We start from the raw sequence: 12,937 nt of genomic DNA, 5'->3' as shown, positions 1-12,937 counted from the left end.
TGTATTGTTTCCTCACTCTGATATTTCAAAACACAATAAGAATTCATGTACTAAGACAATTACTATTTTACATACTGACAACTGAAAGTTTTTGCAAGCCTTCCCCCAAATTAGTTACCTTTGACATAATTACAATTTCGGGGAATGTTTCTGCTTCCTGTGGATACTTCATATTTTTCATTTAAAAAAAAAGAGACTGCCACAGTGCTCTGTAGTGGTGATCTAAGTCCTCACCAAAGCTTCTCAGTGGGGCACTCAAGGTGCATCAAAGGAGACATAATCCATCCACAAAAAAAGCCCAGCCTAGTGAGAAGAACAGAAAAAGAAGCACATGAGCTGTAATTCCCAGGAAGAAGCATTTAACAGTTCAAATCTACATAGCCAGTTATTTTGGATGTCATTTTGCATGGAAAATTAAACCTTCCCCTCACACTTCCATGCTCTTCTCCAAAGATTTTCCTCAGATGAAAGAGCCTCTTTTTCCAAACAACTCAGCCTGCTACCTAGCTCTGAAATTCTTCTGTTTCTACAGTAATCTGTGACAGAGGCAACCAGAGCTAAACGCAATACTCTTAGGCTATCATTGTACCATTTTTGAGTTATCTATAGTCTACAAATTTTTGATTCTGTTCTTGAACATTGGCTGGTGAAAAGTTAGGTTTTCTGCATTTCTAGTTGAAAAACTGATACTTAAAGATAAACATTTTAAAGTATGAACTAAAAAGACAAGCAGAATTCCAAGATTGTTTGTTGGTTTTGTTTGGGTTTTTTTTTTTGTCTGAAGTGAAGTTTACAGCACAGAAAATTTGGAGGTGCAGTGCCCAGATCTGTAAAACTTAGGGTCTGTAAAACTGCAGAGCAAAATTGGGAAAAGGTTCAGCTCTCCCCATAACAAATAAGCCTCACTTAGGATAGTCCTAGAACTGAAGGTCAAAAAAGGCAAGCTCCAACAGCGATTTGGTATACAGTTTGACATCACGTTGCAGGTTCATCCACAAGTCCACAAACTCTCTCTTATTTCCAGGCATTTTCCCCACTAGGGAAAATATGTTGGATGAGAATAAACATATACACTGAGACCTTCATCTAATTTTCACATATCTAAATGCAATGTGTTTCACTTTGAACAGGCCACCTGGATTAAATAGAAGTTAATTAAAACAAGCCCTCATTTTTTGCTGTTTTAAACCTGAGACTTGGTAAAGGAGGGGTAAGATAGGACTTTTTATTACTCTTAGATGGTGCTAAGAGGACCCATAAATACATCTCTTCTTCCTGTGATCCCATTCATCTTGCTGCCTTTCCTACTCCTCTTTGCCAACAATCAGATCCCAGTAAACAACCTCAAGTGAAATTTGCAACTGTCAGATAAACATTAAAAATGCTTCTCTTGTCCTTTCCCATTGATAGTTCCATTAATATTGTAATAGAACAAAAAGTTATGAAAATTAATGCATGCTGGTTTTGGAAGTGAATGATGCAGACAGCAGCTGTGAAATATATACACTTGAATATGCATAGACAAAGAGATACAGCGCACCCACAAAGAAGTGTGTATACACTTACATGTAATATTTTAAGATACAGGACTCAGTTCTAACCTCATGCTACTGTACACTGTGAAGCAACTCCACTGATTTTTGACTGGTGTAAATTCAACACAAGTAAAATCAGAATTAAACTACTGTGGCTTTTTTGGAGAAAAATATCATATCTACACAATTTTTCTGTGCTGTTATTTTTTTTTAATCTTTATTTTTAGTCAGAGGCTAGTATTACAATCTGCTTTTGTCTATTTAGTACTTCCTTGCAGTATGCAAATCTCTGGTTGTATGTCTACTGTTAATAAAAAAAAATCTGTACTTCAAACTTAAGTGAAGGAGTATGAAAAAAAAAATATAAACATTAAAGTCAGGCTCTTTTATTCAAACTTGCCCTTTAGACACATATTAATTCAAATGGTATCCACTAGAAGTCTCCAAAAAGGAGCAGGCAGTCCTCTCAATCACACAATGAAAATGTTGTATCTGGTGTCCTCTGTCCATCTGAACCCTCAGTGAAATCATTGACAGTTTTGCAAAATGAAAGACTTCAAATTCGATTCAGGTTCCAAAATAATCCCAAAACTGTCTTAAAACATCATGAGATATTGTTGCCTTTTATATATATCTTTTTTTTTTCTTATATATATATATATGCACATATACATGTATTGGATTTTCCTATCAGGCTTTTACATTTTCTGAGCTTTAAACATTCTACTGTTTCAAGCTTTTCTGTAGAGATAAAAGCTTTGCATGCTTTTAATAAAATGAGAAATCTTCAAGGGAAAGCAGGATTTCAGAGGCTGGAGTTTTAGGAATACTCCCACGTAAAGAGGCAGCTGTGATGGGTCGGTAACTGTGCAGGGAGACTCCACAGAGACAAAGTCTGCCTGAGAGGCTTTCCCTGCTTGAATAAGACCTTAGCTCTCTGAACAAAAACATGCTGCCAGTCATATTGTTCTAATTCCCAATTTAGTGAAATTTCGTTGGGTCATTTCATAATGTCAGGCTGCATTTAGATGCTTCCAGTCATCTATTTCTGAGGTTCCTTAATATTACACACCTAGAATTCTCTCTCTTCTGAGCCTTGTACTTTTCAAATGCAAGTCCTACATGCTTATACTTCTATATGCAAGCCAAAAGATACTAGACTGGGAACACCAACTGGATTTTTTGAACTCATGGTTCTCCACTGTTCAGGTCAACCGTCATTTTGCACAGAAACCATTCCTTAGTTGACTTATGCTTATATTAAGCAAAGATAAAACAACAACAAAAAAGGATGTTAATTTTATAGTGTTTTCTAACATCACAGAAACAAACTGTCAACATTCTGAAGTCACTAACAGTCTTGAAATGTGATATATTTTTACGTGTTATGAAACATCATTGCAAAAGCAAAATTGTTTTTTGATGTTCTCATCAAAGTCACAAAAAGGTCAGTCTGTCTTATCGGATTTCAACTGCTCTAGTGCCTTTTGAACTGAAATTTGTTTCAGTCATCCACTCGGAAATACTGATTATGGAAAAATTCCACTTTAGACTTCTGCTATTTTAATCACAGATCACCAAAAAGTAATCAACTTCTGGAATTTATATTAGAATTTCTTCTGAGTGTCAGTCAAGTTAGGTATAAGGACTCCAGATGGATGAAATTAAAAACTCACATGAGACTCTCTATGTTGCAAACTTTAGCTTAAAGTAGCTGAGAGCAAGGGACTGTACTGCAGTAACGAAATCTGGATAGTCAAGAGGTGCTGTGTGTCCTTCTACAGACAACGTATTCTACTGAGTTAACATAAATACAATGACTACAGTTGGTCACACTTAAAGAATATTTCCCCAAATACCTCACAGGAAATGTTCACCATGTTCTTGATGCTTTTCTTTGTAATTTATTGCCAAATAATCTTTGGGCTGATAGTGCACTACACTTCAAACTAGAACATGGTCTTACAAACCTTACTGGCTACCTTTCACAAGTTGCCTGTCAGTACTACATTTTAACAGCAACGCTTACTGGAAGAGTATGTACAAAGATGTCAAATTTCCACAATTAAATATTTTTTTTGTAACAGTTTGTTCACAAAACAACTTTCTTATTGTCATTCTTTTTTATTTAGATTCGTGACAATTTATACAAACTCTTTGCTCATATTTGTTAATTTAGGGTTTGTATAAGAGTTTTTCTTCCTCTATAGTCACCTCCCTTTATATTGTATACCATGTCACCATTGTCACAAAAATGTTATCATTGGAATGTTACCATTGTCACAAAAATCTTTTCTGGTAAGAAGGGTTGACTGCTTACTCTGGGGTCTTGCACAGTCATCCCACAATTCACTACCAACCAGCTTCAGCTCCAAAATGGCTTTCTGCTCAAACGTTCATTGAAGCAGGTCAGTTGAAGTGTCATGGAGCACAGGATGAAAGAGCTTTCCACTGACTTGCCCTCATGTTGTCATTTGCACGAGGGCAGTAGGGCTATAAAGAGCTCCCCTCCTCAGATGGGATTTTATGCCTGTATAGCACTGGTACAAATAAGGAAAAATTAGGAGCAGTCTGCTGCTGGGCATGCCCAGGAGTAATAACCATGAGACCCTGTCATGGAGGGACTTTGATGAGCAAAGGATTCACCATGCCTTTGTTGAGATGGAAATGCAGCCCACAGCACCAACACAAAGTTCAGTCTAAATCTGACATTGTTTGCAGTTCATTTTTTCTTCAGCCTCAGGGAAACAAGCATGATAGAGTAGAGACAGAGCATAGGGCAGAGCTGGAATCCTTCTTCCACTTACCAAAGCATCATCAGAGAGCAAGCATCAAGGAAAATAAGCACTGTGATGATCCATGTATTGACTTCCTGCCCTCCAAGGTCAGCATTTCTTAAACCATCCAGGACATTACATTCTCTGCACAGTCTCTGGCCATTTAGCAATGGATGGCAAAGGAAGCTAAAGCTCTAATGGGATGAAGTGTCAAAGAGAGGTTTTCTAGAGAAAAGAAAAGAAAATGGATATTTTAACTTTTATCTCAGAGTTAGTTAATATTCACACTTAACTGCTGAACTGGCTAAATTCTTTTCTTTTCTTAAGGACCTTTATAAATTTCATCATTAATAAAATCAGACATTCAATTAGCGGGGAATTTCTGATTGCTAACTGAGATTTCCCCCCCAACAGTTTCTCTTTTTCACTCTTTCTAGTCTCTCTTTTTATTTTCCCCTCCTACCCCTGTGTCCCCCCTTCCCTGAAAAACCAGGGGAAAGTGAAAACTGACTCCATTAACCTCTGTCATTACCTAAATCCATCTCTTAATTAATGTGAGTTAATATGATTAATCAAAATAATGAGACAAACCTATTAAATTAGGGTGTTTAAATTACAAATGGAAGTGGTAAAGGCAAAGGGGCTGATAACGAATAGCTGCAGTCAGAGATGGGGTTAGCTCTTGAAATGATATGTGACAATCAGCAGAGAGAATCTAGAGTGAGGGGAAATCAGCAAGATCCATGTGAGAAAAATATTCTACATGCACAAAGAATGATGTTGTTCAAATGCTTGGTAACATTTCGGAGGATCAGGTGTGTTAAGATAATATTTCAATCCCTTTCATGGTGGAATATAACATAGATAACAATACGATCATCAAATCTTTCAGCTTGCAGTTAGCTTCCATTGATTTAGATAGTACAGATTTTGCCCAGTTAGAGTCCCCACTAGCAGTTTGCTGGGAACTCTGAAGCATTTGCTAGTCAAATGAACACTGCCCCATGGAGACAAGATTGGACAGGTTACACATTTCTACACATTTCTGGAGGCACACAGCCTGAGCAAAATCCTGCAGTCGCAATACTCGATCTCCGATACTGACTTTCTGTGTGACCTCAGGCAAGCGCCATGAACTCCTCTGTCTTGCTTGGCTGATTTAGATACACCATTCCTAAATGTAGTTCCTGTCGTGGTTTAACCTGGCAGGCAGCCAAATACCACGCAGCCGCTCACTCACTCCCCCCACCCCCAGCGGGACAGGGAGAGAATCGGAAGGGTAAGAGTGAGAGAAACTTGTGGGTTGAGATAAAGACAGTTTAATAGAACAGGAAAAAAAGGGAAAATAATAATGATAATGATAAAATATACAAAATGAGTGATGCACAATGCAATTGCTCACCACCCGCGCTGACCAATAATCAAGTAGCGATCGGTACTTCCTGGATCACGCCTACCGTTCATATACTGAGCATGACGTCACATGGTATGGAATACCCCATTGGCCAGCTGGGCTGGCTGTCCTGATTATGTTCCCTCCCATCTTGTGTACCTAGCTCAGTCAGTAGGCACGGGAGCTGTCCTTGGACTAGGAGGGCACTTAGCAACAACTGAAAACATCAGTGTGTTATCAACATTCTCCTCATACTGAATCCAAAACACAGCACTAGGAAGAAATTTAACCCTATCCCAGCCAAAACCAGGACAGTATCCACCCCTTATTCCATATCATTTACGTCGTGCTTAGGTCTCACATATTTTTTTAATACATTTCAATTAACCACCACTATCTTTCTTTATGTATACACACATATATATATATGCACACACAGATATCATTCCCTTGGTCTATGGACTATCCCTCTAAAATGTCCACTGAGTTCATTTAATCCATGACTTTGGGCTCCATCTGTCATAACAGTCTTTCAGGGCCGAAGAGATGGTGTGCGGTGTTGGGCTGTTGCATCCTGAAGCCAGTTCTCATTTCGGTACTGCTGCGCTCGTCCCGTTCTATCATCATTGCACTTCGCTCGGTTTCATTGGAGTTAGTTCATTCTTCACTAAGCTGGGTGATTTTCACTGCTATACCACTGCTATATCATAGAAATAATGATATACAATATCATGTAACAGTTGACATCAAAATTCAGTTCATTGGCTATTTTCACCCAAAATCAAATCCCCTTGAGGTACACACCGGACCTCCCCATCCTTTCGCATCACCCACCAAGTGCACCCAGGTCCCTGAGCAAAAGCAATCCCACGGATGGGTTTTCCCTTGCCAGAGGCAGGAGTAACCCAGACTGTCTTCCCCAGCATATTCCTTATGTGCATGACAGGGACTTTATCTCCATCTACAGTACGTAAGAGTCTTGATTGGGCAGGGCCAGCTCGAATGGCAGATCCCCTGGTATTGACTAACCAGGTGGCTTTTGCTAAATGTGTGTCCCAATGCTTGAATGTCCCACCAGCCATTGCTCTCAGCGTAGTCTTTAGCAGTCCATTGTATCGTTCGATTTTCCCGGAGGCTGGTGCATGGTAGGGGATGTGATAGACCCACTCAATGCCATGCTCTTTGACCCAGGTGTCTATGAGGGTGTTTCGGAAGTGAGTCCCGTTGTCTGACTCAATTCTTTCTGGGGTGCCATGTCGCCACAGGACTTGCTTTTCCAGGTCCAGGATGGTGTTCCGGGCAGTGGCATGGGGCACAGGATATGTTTCCAGCCATCCGGTGGTTGCTTCCACCATGGTGAGCACATAGCGCTTGCCGTGCCGGGTTTGTGGGAGTGTGATATAATCAATCTGCCAGGCCTCCCCATATTTGTATTTCAACCATCATCCTCCATACCAAAGAGGCTTTACTCGCTTGGCTTGTTTGATTGCAGCGCACATTTCACATTCGTGGATAACCTGTGCAATAGCGTCCGTGGTTAAGTCCACCCCTCGATCACGAGCCCATCTGTATGTTGCATCTCTTCCTTGATGGCCTGAGGCGTCATGGGCCCACCGAGCTATAAATAGTTCACCCTTATGTTGCCAGTCCAAATCCACCTGAGCCACTTCAATCTTAGCAGTGGTCCACCTTCTGGTTATTTTGATGTTCCTCAGTGGCCCGACTCTTGGGTACGTGAGCATCTACGTGACGTACTTTTACAACCAGGTTCTCTACCCGGGCAGCAATATCTTGCCACAATGCGGCGGCCCAGATGGGTTTACCTCTGCGCTGCCAGTTGTTCTGCTTCCACTGCTGCAACCACCCCCACAGGGCATTTGCCACCATCCATGAGTCAGTATAGAGATAAAGTACTGGCCATTTTTCTCGTTCAGCAATGTCCAAGGCCAGCTGGATGGCTTTCACCTGGCTCGATTCACCTTCTCCTTCAGCAGTTTCTGCGACCTGGGGTATAGGACTCCATACCGCAGCTTTCCACCTCCGATGTTTCCCCACAAGGCGACAGGACCCATCAGTGAACAGGGCATATTGCTTCTCATTTTCTGGTAGTTTATTATACAGTGGGGCCTCTTCAGCACGTGTCACCTCCTCCTCTGTGGATATGCCAAAATCTTTGCCTTCTGGCCAGTTTGTGATCACCTCCAAGATTCCTGGGCGACTGGGGTTTCCTATCCGGGCCCGTTGTGTGATCAGTGCGACCCACTTACTCCACGTAGCATCGGTTGCATGATGTGTAGAGGGGACGCTCCCTTTGAAGCCCAGCACCAGCAGTCGGGGTGCCAGGAGGAGCTGTGCTTCAGTACCAACCACTTCCGAAGCAGCTCGAATCCCTTCATATGCTGCCAATATCTCCTTCTCAGTTGGAGTGTAGGGGGCCTCGGATCCTCTGTATCCCCAACTCCAGAACCCTAAGGGTCGACCTCGAGTCTCCCCTGGTGCTTTCTGCCAGAGGCTCCAGGTAGGGCCATTCTCCCCGGCTGCGGTGTAGAGCACATTCTTCACATCTTGTCCTGCCCGGACTGGCCCAAGGGCTACTGCCTGATCTATCTCCTGTTTAATTTGTTCAAAGGCTTGTCGTTGCTCAGGGCTCCATTTGAAGTCGTTCTTCTTCCTGGTCACTTGATAGAGAGGGCTTACGATCTAACTGTAATTTGGAATATGCATTCTCCAAAAACCCACAACGCCTAAGAAAAATTGCGTTTCCTTTTTGCTAGTTGGTGGGGACATGGCTGTTATTTTGTTGATCACATCTGTTGGGATCTGACGACGTCCATCTTGCCATTTTATTCCTAAAAACTGGATCTCCTGTGCAGGTCCCTTGACCTTACTTTGTTTTATGGCAAAACCGGCCTTCAGAAGGATTTGAATTATTTTCTTCCCTTTCTCAAAAACTTCTTCTGCTGTGCTGCCCCACACAATGATGTCATCAATGTACTGCAGGTGTTCTGGAGCCTCACCCTGTTCCAGTGCGGTGTGGATCAGTCCATGGCAAATGGTAGGGCTGTGTTTCCACCCCTGGGGCAGTCGGTTCCAGGTGTACTGGACACCCCTCCAAGTGAAAGCAAACTGTGGCCTGCACTCTGCCGCCAAAGGGATGGAGAAGAAGGCATTAGCAATGTCAATGGTGGCGTACCGCTTGGCTGCCTTTGACTCCAGTTCGTATTGAAGCTCTAGCATGTCTGGCACGGCAGCACTCAGTGGCGGCGTGACTTCGTTCAGGCCACGGTAGTCTACTGTTAGTCTCCACTCTCCATTAGACTTTCGCACTGGCCACATGGGACTGTTAAAGGGTGAGCGAGTCTTGCTGATCACTCCTTGGCTCTCCAGTCGACGAATCAGCTCATGGATGGGGATCAGGGAGTCTCGGTTGGTGCGGTATTGTTGCCGGTGCACTGTTGTGGTAGCGATTGGTACCTGTTGTTCTTCAACCCTCAGCAACCCCACAACAGAAGGGTCCTCCGAGAGACCAGGCAAGGTGGACAGCTGTTTGATTTCCTCCGTCTCCAGGGCAGCTATACCAAAAGCCCACCGGTACCCTTTTGGGTCCTTAAAATACCCTCTCCTGAGGTAGTCTATGCCAAGGATGCACGGAGCCTCTGGGCCAGTCACAATGGGGAGCTTCTGCCACTCATTCCCAGTCAGGCTCACTTCGGCCTCCAATACAGTTAACTCTTGGGATCCCCCTGTCACTCCAGAAATACAAATGGGTTCTGCCCCTTTATAGTTTGATGGCATCAGGGTACACTGTGCACCGGTGTCTACGAGAGCCTTATATTCCTGTGGGTCTGATGTGCCAGGCCATCGAATCCACACAGACCAGTAAACCCGGTTGTCCCTTTCCTCCACCTGGCTGGAGGCAGGGCCCCTCTAGTTCTGGTCATAGTATCCATCTCTCACTTCTTGCAAACGTGAGTCAAGAATTTCTTCATTGCAATTACAATCCAAAGTAAGATCAGCCCTTCTACTCTGTCTGGGGAACTGTTCACTGGAAACTGGACCATCGTGAGACAGGTTTTTCCTGACAACTGGAGCAGCATTTTTCCTGGGAGAACCCCCTTGTGTGATTGTTTTTCCTTGCAACTCATGTACACGTGCCTCTAGGATGAAGGTAGGTTTTCCATCCCACTGCCTCATGTCCTCTCCATGGTCACGCAGGTAAAACCACAGGGTGCCCCGTGGTGTGTACTTTCTATATCCTCTCTCTTGAGGAGAAAAACGCTGACTCCTAATGGCTGAGATACTGGTCCGTACAGGTGGAGAATAGGACATATCCTCTTTGAATTGCTGGAACTCCCTGGACAGTTTCTCCACAGCCGAGACAAGGGAGGAGGAGATAGTTTCTTCAAAATCCCGAAGTCTGCTAACTAAGGCATCCACCGTTGGTGCTTCTTCCTCTGCCCAGCACAGTACTGCCAACGAACTGGCATATGACGCTGGTGCGCTCCGTACCAACTTCCGCCACATGGGTCGGGTGCACTGGACGTCATCTGGATCTTTGGGTGTTCGAACGTCGTCCAGGTCACTATAAACCACCTCCAGCACGCCTAGTTCTCTCAGGTACTGGATACCTCTCTCCATAGTTGTCCATTTGCCTAGGCGATATATAACATCTTCCTTGAAGGGATACCTTTCCTTTACGCCTGACAGCAGTCGCCTCCAGAGGCTGAGGACCTGTGTCCCTTTTCCAATTGCTTTGTCAATACCCGCTTCCCTAGCAAGGGATCCCAGCTGTTTGGCCTCCTTCCCCTCTAATTCCAGGCTACTGGCCCCATTATCCCAGCATCGGAGCAGCCAGGTAACAATATGCTCACCTGGACGACAGCCGAAATCTTTCCGCGTATCTCGCAACTCATTCAGGAATAAGGATCGGGTGGTTTCCGTCTCATTTATGAGTTCTTCCTCTTCCTCCTCCCCTCCTCGTGATGGCCCTGGTTTTCCATCATCCTTTTCTAAACGACCTGACTTCTGCTTCAAAGATTTCTTCTTCTGTACAGGGGCGACGGATACCAGCGACGGTTGGTCCTCTGGTTCAGCTGTAGTACCCGTCGCGAGGGTTTGGGTAGCTGCAGTGCCTGTCGCGGGAGTTGGGGTAATTGTAGTGGCTGTTGCTGGGGTTTGAGTGGCTGCAGTGCTTGTCGCACTGGTTGGAGTAACTGCAGTGACTGTTGGCAGAGTTTGAGTAGCTGCAGTGCCTGTTGCAGGGGTTGGAGTAACTGTAGTGACTGTTGCCGGGGTCTGAGTAGCCATAGTGGTTGTTGTGGGGGTTGAAGTAGCCACGGTGCCTGTCGCAGGGGTTTGAGTAGCCACAGTGGTTGTCGTGCAGGTTTAAGTAGCTACAGTGCCTGTCGTGGGGGTTTGAGTAGTCACCGTGTCTGTTGCTGGGGTTGATCTCTGGACAGTATTCCTGAATAGTTGTTTAACTCTAAACAAGGCCTGAACCACATTCAGAAGACATAGCAATATGAACATGCTTGTTTGAACATCCCAAGGATATTCAAAATTCTCAGGGAATATTGTGGACGTCTTCATGAAGAGGACAGAAGAAAAAGGAGTTTCTGAAGATATGGAGGGGAAGGTGAACAAGTGGGAGAAAGTGTCCCATCCTGTCTCCCCACTAATTCATCCTCTGATGTGAAGACGTAAGAAGTGTAATTATTAATAGTTTCCGAAAGATAGCTCCCGAAGAACAGGAATGATGGCAGTGCTGAGTACAGGCTCGTGACCAATAATTTTATGATAACATAAAGCCAGGTCACACAGTATAGCAAAGCAATGACCTTAATCCATTTCCCAGAGATGACCAACCCCACATACAAACTGATAATCAGCAGTATAGACAGCCAGTAAGGTGCTATATACCACAACTCCAAAAACAGATCCAAAAACTCTGAGAGCAAATAAATCAACATTGTGAACATCCAGTACTAAACTGATATAATGAATGCTTATAACAAATTTGTTTTAACCCGTTCGGGTCAGATGTGTCGTTATCTCAACCCTTCGAGCCCCACGTTGGGCGCCAAAAAGGACTGTCGTGATTTAACCTGACAGGCAGCCAAATACCACGTAGCCGCTCACTCACTCCCCCCACCCCCAGCGGGACGGGGAGAGAATCGGAAGGGTAAGAGTGAGAGAAACTCGTGGGTTGAGATAAAGACAGTTTAATAAAACAGGAAAAAAAGGGAAAATAATAATGATAATGATAAAATATACAAAATGAGTGATGCACAATGCAATTGCTCACCACCCGCACTGACTGATAACCAAGTAGCAATCGGTACTTCCTGGATCACGCCTACCCTTCATATACTGAGCATGACGTCACATGGTATGGAATACCCCATTAGCCAGCTGGGCTGGCTGTCCTGATTATGTTCCCTCCCATCTTGTGTACCTAGCTCAGTCAGTAGGCACGGGAGCTGTCCTTGGGCTAGGAGGGCACTTAGCAACAACTGAAAACATCAGTGTGTTATCAACATTCTCCTCATACTGAATCCAAAACACAGCACTAGGAAGAAATTTAACCCTATCCCAGCCGAAACCAGGACAGTTCCATATTTTCTCTAAACTAGAATCTTGAAATCTGGCAAGCTCTGTCACTGTGGTCCTCTGAGTGCTGAAGGGCAGTTATGCCAACAGTGACCTTTCCCCAAGAGCTCACTGATGGTCAGTTTCTCATTGGATTTCCATCACTCAAATACCTGTTTGAACTACAGTCCTAAACTCTGTTTAACTCCCTTGTTATAGACCACCAATTAAAGTAAAAGTAATGTCTCTATCATAGGTTGCTGTAACAACAAAAGTGATATTCATTTTGGGAAGTGATTATGTGGAGTGTGAAGTCTTCCCTTTGGAGAAATCCATTAGCAGTTTCTCTTTCAGTCAAAACTATCAGCAAAGGAAATAAATGTAGCACAGGACTGATGCAGATAGAAAACTGCACTATAAACTGCTGCCAAAACAGTTAGACATCAAACAGGAGGAGGTGATGGTGTTAATAAATATTTTTCAGGCACAAGGAACCCCTAAAACTAAAAAGAAGTGGGGACAAAACAACCATGTAGATAGAACATTTCAAGACCAACCCCATCCTTTGTATCCTTAGTATATCATTTGTGATCTCTATATAAAGTTGAGAGCACGCTAGAGGCTATGGGATTAATAAAACATAT

This window comes from Calonectris borealis, chromosome 5, assembly GCF_964195595.1.
Source record: "Calonectris borealis chromosome 5, bCalBor7.hap1.2, whole genome shotgun sequence".
NCBI lineage: Eukaryota > Metazoa > Chordata > Aves > Procellariiformes > Procellariidae > Calonectris > Calonectris borealis.
This window is presented reverse-complemented; position numbering follows the sequence as displayed.